This window comes from Calidris pugnax, unplaced genomic scaffold (genome assembly GCF_001431845.1).
Source record: "Calidris pugnax isolate Ruff unplaced genomic scaffold, ASM143184v1 scaffold31, whole genome shotgun sequence".
Lineage (NCBI taxonomy): Eukaryota > Metazoa > Chordata > Aves > Charadriiformes > Scolopacidae > Calidris > Calidris pugnax.
Window position 1 is genome coordinate 5,105,438 of NW_015090786.1, and position 9,290 is coordinate 5,114,727.

The window sequence follows — 9,290 nt, forward strand, 5'->3', positions numbered from 1 at the left end:
GAAGATACAGCCTGTTCCTCTCTCAGCTGTCTGACCTTCAAAAATTGATAGAAATCAAGAAAATCAAACTGGGACTGCTTGTCCTTGTGTGCTTTCTCTTTGCTGGGAAGACCCTGTCTGAATCATCTTGCTCTCTTCACCCAAGCTCGTTTCTTATTCACGCTTCATCTTTTTTTCATTTTGTCTGATCTCAGACTCTTGCATGTCTTCTTTTCTCTCTGATAGCCTACATCTTCCTTTCTGACCCAAATCCATCTCTGCTTCCTCTTCATTTGAACGGTGTGGTACTTTATTCTGTGCTGATGTAATGAAAAATCCTGGGAATCCTGAAACCAGAGGAGAAACAACCTATGCTGTTTCAGTTTTAGTGTATGGCAGCGTAGCAATCGGCTGCTTACTGCAGGGACCATCCAGCTCACTCTCTGCAGAATGTGCAATGGAGAGAAATCTAAAACTTTTGGCTACTAAGCAAGTCTGACAAGTGTCTGTAAGTTCAAACTTTTCAAAGGTCCAACACATGCCCAGATATACGTGGTTTTTCAGAGGAAGAGTGAAAATTCCAATAGTGACAGCAGCACAGTCTCTGCTAGATTTCATGTCCCTGTTTCTGAAATGTGAAGAAGAGTTTCTTGATAAAAAATTTAAGAATTCTTTGAAAATAATTAAAGCAGTGTGTATTCCCCATGACTCATTCTTAGAAATGATTGAGTCATTTTTGTTCTGTATTTCCTAAAAATCAGCTGGAGGGGCAGTGTATGTAATCATAGGCCAAAGAAAAGTCTTTGGCAAACTTGGAGTAACTGAAAATGTGGCCTTAAAATAGGAAGTGTTGACTAGCCACAACCAACAAAGTGCATTGATGGTAATATGATGAAATTAAAACATAGTACTTACTTGCTACAGCCTTAACTCAAGCTAGAAAATGCTAGAACTTATTTGGTCCCAGCAGCTTTAATTCTGCTCCACTTTTTCCTGTGTGGTCACTTAGCAAGAACAGAAAGTTATCAAAAACACTGTATCCAAGTGCATGCACACAAAGAAGAAAAGCTGAGGTTTTGTGAATCACTTGATGTATCAGTGCTTGGCTGCGTGCCTTCAGCACTGCTTTAGTATGTTTGTTGTGATTTTTGTCAGATTGTTTTTCCTCACTTCTTTGATACTGAATTTACACTTTACGTGTAAATTCAGTATCAATGTCTATTTCCTACTACTTGAGCAGAAGGGCATAAAAACCTGTTGTTGTGAGCAATGCAACAGAGATTTCTAATAATAAGTTGGAGAAGTATTGCTGTTCAAAGTTGTACATTGTCTGCTCTCCCAATTTCTAATAAATAAGCTGGAGAAGTATTGCTGTTCAAAGTTGTACATTGTCTGCTCTCCCAATTTCTAATAAATAAGCTGGAGAAGTATTGCTGTTCAAAGTTGTACATTGTCTGCTCTCCCAATTTCTAATAAATAAGCTGGAGAAGTATTGCTGTTCAAAGTTGTACATTGTCTGCTCTCCCAATTTCTAATAAATAAGCTGGAGAAGTATTGCTGTTCAAAGTTGTACATTGTCTGCTCTCCCAAATGAGGCAGGCATTAGACTGTCAGGAAACAAAGTTGATCCTGCTTCTGAATTTTGTATACAAAACCAATCTGTATATATACAAAAAAGTCTGTAAGTATTTCTTGCAAGACTTGTAGCTGGTCACTACGTTCATAGCAACATAGAATAATAGAATGGTTAGAGTTGGAAGTGACCTTAAAGATCATCAAGTTCCAGCCCCCCTGCTCTGGAGCAGGGACACCTCCTACTAGAGCAGGTTGCTCAATGCCCCATCCAGCCTGGCCTTGAACGCTTCCAGGGCATCCACAGCTTCTCTGGGCAACCTGTTCCAGTGTCTCATCACCCTCACAGTAAATATTTTTTCTGGTATCTAATCTAAGTCTCCTCTCTTCTAATTTAAAACTGTTATCCCTTGTCCTGTCACTACAGTTCCTGACACAGAGTCCCTCTCCAGCTCTCCTGTAGGCTCCCTGCAGAGATTGGAAGGCTGCTATAAGGTCTCCCCGGAGCCTTCTCTTCTCCAGGCACAAACTTCTGCTTTCGTCTAGCATAATTTTCCCCACTCATTTTGAATGCTTTTACGTGTCTTCACCGATACTGTACCATTTCTGCTATCTAGGATAATAGCTGTTGGTAGAGTCTGTAAAGCAAACTGATAGAGGTTTTGTTCAGTGTATTTACCAAAAAAAAGTATCCAGTCTGTCAAATCATAAACAATAGGAGGATCATGGAAACAGAGTTTTCTGTATAGTGATTGTTTGCAGTTAAGAAAATCAAATGGGACAAAAATGTACCTCTGGAGTTGTGTTTTGAGGAACATCACTATGTTGCAAACAGCCAAGTACAAGCAATGAGAAGGCAAGGGAATCCCCTGTTTCTGTTCCCCTGTTCACCCACTAAATAAATCACTGGGTTACATTAAATCATAAATTGCGTAAGTACAGAGATGTTTACTTTCTGTAATTCAGAGTAAATATTTGAGTAAATAATTCAGAGTAAAAATTATAAAACTGTTTACTAAACTATATTCCTCTTATAGAAATAAGTAATCAACAACTTGTTAATTTTCTCTCCTGTTCTTATATGTTGTAACTTCAGGTGGGGAAATATTTCAATTTTCTCCAGACTGTGCTTATTTAAAGTTGTTTTCAGTTCACCTTTCAGTAACAAGTAAGCTGAGATGACTGGCCAGAAGACCAGCTATGGAGCTCAAATAGAGGTTCGTATGCTCAGAATCAAATGTTGTATGTGTTCAGCCTTAAAGGTCACCCCTGATTTCAGTGGCTGTGATGTCAATGGGGAATCCCTGGTGCACTTCTGTTTGTCCTTGTGTGAAGGTCTAAAAACGTCAAATAAAAGCAAAGCAACTAATTAGAAAAGTTTAAGGCTTCAGTATAGAAACTAAACACAGATTCTTAGTGCCTCTTAAAGAGGACTGTGTTACTTCATCAACTGCTACTTGTACGTGAACTTGGGTCTCTTCTTGGTCACTATTCCTTTTGCTTAGATTTTTGTCTTTCAACTACTTATTAAGGAGAGCTTTTATTGAGAAACATGTGATCTTGTATTTCGTAAGTAACAGATGCAACTAATATTGATGCTTAAGATGACTTCATATCTGAAACAACTGGACAGAGGATAAACCAGTGTGCCCACTGACTGTTCCTTGTTTGTATTAAGGTTTGGTACTATTGTGTACTTTTTTTCAAGGCTTTTCCTGACACCGTGCCAAATTATCTTTCAACAATTAATAATTCTTTACGACATTTCTGAGGAGTTCTTTAAAATATCTGCTTTAACAGATGAGGAATCTAAGGCATAGAGATTAGAGACTTGTGGAGGATCAGAGAGAAGTTTTGTGGGAATGCCAGAAAATGAAGCCAAATTCCCTGTATTAGTGAGATGGTGGTGTTTCACCCTTTTTCTTTGGAGTCACGTTGTCCATGCTTGCCATGGGGATTCCTGGTACCTAAGAGTTACTGCATCCAGCTAAGGATTGCTTTAACTATCTCTAGAGACTACAACTGAAACCAACTGCTGATTTTTAACCCACTACATATGTGATAGCCCACTATACTTTCTTATTGCTTTTGTATAATCTTGCAAATTAAACAACTTTTCCTTTCAGATCTTGATTACCTTCTTGAAAAAAAAAAATCACAATTTTTTCTTGCTTATTTTTGGTTCTCCACAAAAAAGCCTTGCTAAGAATTTTAGCACAACAAGCAGTGCCATAAGACTGTCAAATCCAAGTTAACGCCTTACTAAGAGATGATGGGTAAGTTCTTGTATCTTACCGTTGTGGGGGTGGGTGAGGTTGGTAAGGGGGAATCCCAGTAATTCCTCATAGTAGAATTGCAAAAAAAAAAATAAAAATTACATATTTTCTAATGTAATGCTGCTAGTCCCTACAGAAGATGAATGGATGCTAAGTGTATGTCCTAAAAGAAAAAAAGGGGGGGAGGGCAAAAATACTAAAGTTGCTGCAGCATCTAACCAGATTTTCTATGAGAAAGATGAAGGTAGCTCTTAAGTGATTGAATACATCTTTGTAGAAGTATTATGTCAAGTGTTATTAAAAAAATGGGATATCCCGCAACACTATTCCAACTTAGGAGGCTTCATGCTTAAGGTCGTGCGTTAAAGCCACAAAGGTGTTAGTTATCACAAAATAATGTTGAACTGCATGAACTGAAGAGGCTGTGTCACTCAGGGAAACCTGAATCCCTAAGATGTGTGTTAAGTACTGCAAGACTGAGCAGCGTAGGACCTAGGTGTTGCCATGGGTTTGCCTCCAACTCACAGCCATGACTTCTTTTATTATCATGCATTTTAGGCCCAAAGTTATCCCCCTTTAGATTCACTATTAAAAAATACTCGTGGCTTCAGTAGAAGCCAAATCCTTTTATTTAGGAAAGGATTGTAGCTGCTGAGTTGAGTCAGTTGAATTATGAATGTTACATATGTGAACTGGTGTGTTGTTACATCTTTCTGAATGAATGACAGAGTTTACAGCAAGTTGCTGGTAGTCATCTCCTTTACAATACTTAAATGAATGGTAAGTTTGCAGGGCTGTGTATTTTATCACTCAGACAAAATTCCAGTCAACCTAAGTGGAAGCTTTGCCTGTAAGAGAGGTGTGTGATTGGGTTCTTGACTCTTAACAGTACTGTATTGCTATGAATGTACCGATGCATGGCCCCAAATTTAATCAGCTTATTCCCATAATCAGAGTTTGTTCAGTGCAGTGAACAAGCACAACAAGGATGCCTCCAGGGCCAAAGAATGTGCTATTACTTAATGAGTTGCTTAAAGCCCTTCAAATAAACGTGGAAGAAACACTTAGATGAGGGAAGTTGCCGTAGTCCTCCTCTCCAGCTTTAGGAGTATGAATCTTCCTAGATTTCCTGACTAAATCTGTTGATTAGTCTCTGCTGCTTGAGTAGGTCATGAGCAGAGATGGAGACACTCCTGTAAAGGGAACTGATGGAGTTCTGGCTCCCTTCCATCTTATTGAGCCAAAACAGGGATTTATGAAGACAGCAAACTCCTGTTCATAAAGCACTGCTATGCATGCTGCATTAGGAAGCTCTGGGTTGGAAGACATCCAGTATCTTTTTTGCAAAAGTTGAAAGAATTGTGGTTTAGAGGCTTATGAAGGGGAGGTATTGCAAAAGAAAGAGAACTGGACAGGATTGCTAGAGAATGAAGTAGTTACGGTCACTATTACGGGGAGAGGGGAAAAAACACACTTTAGTCTGTTAAGCGGTATCTACTTTGCTCTTTATTGTTTTCATAAACCGTAATCAGTTTGGTTTTTATCACTTCAGGAGTTTCTTGCCACCACCTTCATCCCTGGCACACTTGGGTCCTCCTTTCCTGGCTGGAGACTTTTGCTTCATCAGTTGTGGTGAATCAACTGCCTGTATATAGCTAAGGAGCTCTGTTAAAAGGAGCAAAAATAACATTACATTTATTTATCCCTGGTTTTTGTTATTTCAAATTAATTACAGGGATGTTTATGAGGCAGGGTTGTTGACCACACAAATATAGGTTGTTCATAATATATGTAGTCTGGGAGAAACTGCAATTGCTGTGCTAAATATAATTTATTCTGTGGTTCCATTCCAGCTATATATTTAATTTTATTTTTCCATTCTTCTTCTAGGGGCACTAGTAAGCATTCTTCCAAGCAGGAGTAGTAATGATGAGACAGTAATTGTCTGAGTAAATTATGCGAGCGGCCTTCTTTCTTTTTTCACTTCCTACGTTTCTGGTGTCCTCTGGCATCAGAACAGAAGTATATGTTACTCCTAGGCTATGTAAATGAAAAGTTCTGTCTACATTACAATTAAAAACATGTCAGGTCACATGGTTTCCACTTGACTGGTTACAGCAGTGCTGTTTTGCAAATAAGGCTTTAACTGTGTTGCAAGTGTGAAGTCCTGAACTGACTGAGACTGTAGTAACTGGGTCACCTGCACAGAGCTTTTTGGGACACAGGTCATGGGAATATTTGCAGAAGCAAAAGTGCTGTAATTGCATAGCTGTACCAGTATTTATGTTGACAAGGAAGTTTAAAGATGCATGTTTAGGAAGCAGAAGCAACACCATGTATATCTAGGATACGTAAAAGGCATATAAATTCTAGTCTTAAAAGATGCAGATACTAAATGACATGGGTTTTTGAAGGAGCGTCGGAATTATTTCAAGTTTACTTCTCAATGGTCTTTTTGCACCCTGAGAGCTGCCTACTCTTGAAGAAAGAGAATTAATAGCAGTAGCATAGCCTCAAAAAGAAATCAGTGTACTACTGGGTGAATCACTGTGAAACAAAAGAATAGTTCCTGGGCTGTAGAGCTGATTGCTAAGTATATGACAGAGTAAACACAATATATACTTGTGAAGTAGAGACACTGTATAACAATATGTAGATTAGTATCACATGTAGTTGCCTAAACATGTAAGAGATTAGATTGACTGTGGTTGCCATGCAACCAAGGAGCTGTGGTCTTTGCAGAAGCAGGATGGCAAATCCCCCAAACCCCTAGCAGTCAAAAAATAGAGTAAGAGAATAGGTGAAGATGGTGAAACATGGTAGCACCAGCAATTAAAATGACAGCATCTGTCAGCAAGCTGATTGCTATCTGGAAAGAAAGCTGGAAAAGAAAGCTTTTCTTGCAGCAAGACCTTCCTCCTGGGACCTACAGTCTGGCTTGGTAAACCAGGTTGGTTTGAAAGACTTGCAGCAGCAAAAGTGTCCGGAAGTGAATCAGGCCTCAATACCAACTTCTGAATTGCAACAGTCTCTCTTCAGATCATTTATAGGTGGGTGTGGACCATAATGAATATTAATTAAATGTAGTAGTTGTACTTTATGCAAGTCTCTGCCCTTGCTGTGTTTGAGTGTCCTAGAATCAGCCAGGTACAGAATTCACTTCTCACTGGACAACGCGCCATCTGTGCCATTGGGAACAGATTTGGTAGCTCACTTATTGAACCAGGAGTGTCGAGTCTCTCAAAAAGTATTACATCTGAATCAGTTTGCTCATGGGTTTTTGCTTTTACAGGATAAAAGAGGGTGGTAACAAAACCTGAAACAGCTTTGTTAATTTTTAAAAAGTAAACTTTTTGAAGTAGACCTAGAGATTTAGCTTTTGTCTGATTTTTTTTTTTTTTTTTTTTTTAAGGAAATGATTATGTAGATTCGTATAAATACTTTACAAATTGGGAACTTTGGTCTCAGTTTATTTTCTGTTTTGCAGATCATTATTTATGCAGGTTTCCTTTTAATAGAAACTTCTGGAAAAGGCAGAGTAGCTATCTTTGGCTACTTTTCTTGGAGATGAGAGCTCAAGACACCACAGAGACTAAAGTGTTTGCTTCATGCATGAAGATCTTTACCCTCTGGTGCTGGAAGAAGCATGAAACCACACAAGTATGACAAGCAGATGTAAGGCGATTTACTGGGAAGGCAATAGTTTGTGTGCCCTTTCAGGAAATCATTGTAGTGACCACGAGGGGGCATTTTATGAAGACACCGCAAACCCAACTGTATTACTCATGATCACTGGGGGAGTGGCATCAAGGCCAAGCTTGTTGTGTCAGGAGTAAGACCAGTAGAACAGTAATCGGGCACTTTATTCCAAATCCACCCCCTCTTCGTTCCTACTCTTCTGATATTGGAACCTGTAATGCTTATCATCTAATCGCTGAGGCTAGTGCAATGGAAAACTTTAGCTAACAGTTACATGTCTCAGCCTTTGTGAAACAGGGTAATTCAACAGGTTGATTTTCAGCCCTCCTGGCTTGGCTTGCAATCCAGGGTCTCACTGGAGACTAATCGGAAGCGGAACTAGGAGACATCAGTGGCTTTACTATATACAATTCATCTTTTCTACATCTGCATGTTAAGGGACCTCTCATTAAGCAGTTATCTCATTTTATATTCAACTTCATATGTGACATTGCCTTTCTAGCCAACTCTAGGCCTTGTTCTAATCCTTCTCGTCACTTCTTTCTTGGGTTAGGCCTTCTTACTCTGGTTCCCTCATTTGCTTTCCAGAAGTAGCTTGTGGTGGAAATTCTCCCTTCCTGTCTGTTTTGTTTCCATTAAACAGGCCATGTATCTCGATCAGTTTCTTCCACTGCATGGGGCAAAGAATCCGTTCAGTTCCTTTCTCTTTCAATATGTCTATTTTGCACCAGATGTCTTAAAGAATAATTATTCTTCGTGGCTTATTGCTCCTTTTAATTTCAAATAAAGTCAGAAGATTGATATGTATATTCTTTACTCACACAGAGGAAAATACTTTTTCCGTGCATCTGAAAATGTTCTGAGTCTCATAGTACTGTACCTTAGGCACAATATTTCAGACTGAGAACCAGAGGATGGTGTTTGGATTTCATCTATTTTCAGCAATATTAAGATTCCTAAGCAGAACTGCTGTTCAGATGAATTAATATTTATCAAATGTATTCTTATATGAGGCTAATCACTACATTGATTACAAAAAGGATGTTGAACTTTCCCCTAAAACCAAAACTGACAAGTCATGCAGCAACTGCTAAATGAACAAGACTATGAAATAGTAAAACCCATCACTGTTCTGTGTAAGAAAACAGGGGGGTTCAATCTTGTAATTAAGAAAGCTCAGACTAAAGATTGTGGCCTTACTACAATGTTGGCCTTTTTAGTAAATCTAAATTATTTTATTGCAGTAGACGAGTAAATTGGATGTATGTGTACACACAAAGTTCAAACAGATAGTGTGGAGATGTAACTGTTCAAGTGGGGTGAAGCAGCGGTGTGTGGATTGTGGGTTACTCACAACTATTGACGGTAAGACTTTGCATGATGAGGTGGCACTGTGACACACAGCCCCAGGCAATTTGTAAAAAGGGCTAATGCAGGTACAGATAAGATGAGTAGCTGGCCAATTTACAAATTGTAGATATGTTTTGCATATGTAGGAGGACTTATGCATAAACTCATCCCAGAAGGTGTTATGTGTTTGTGTTCTACCTGAAGAGTGGTGTCACTTTCTGTGATTCCTGGGTGCAGTCCTTTAACTGTACAAATCAGAGCTACCTGAGTCATTGGGCTAGAGATTTAAAAATTAAGTGTAAGACTTCAAATTAAAAGGAGATACATCTAGCAAGGTCATATTGAAAGAATATGCCTTTTTATCTCTTTATTATTGGCTGCAGATACGGTCTTCTGAGACTCTTGAAGCTCAAG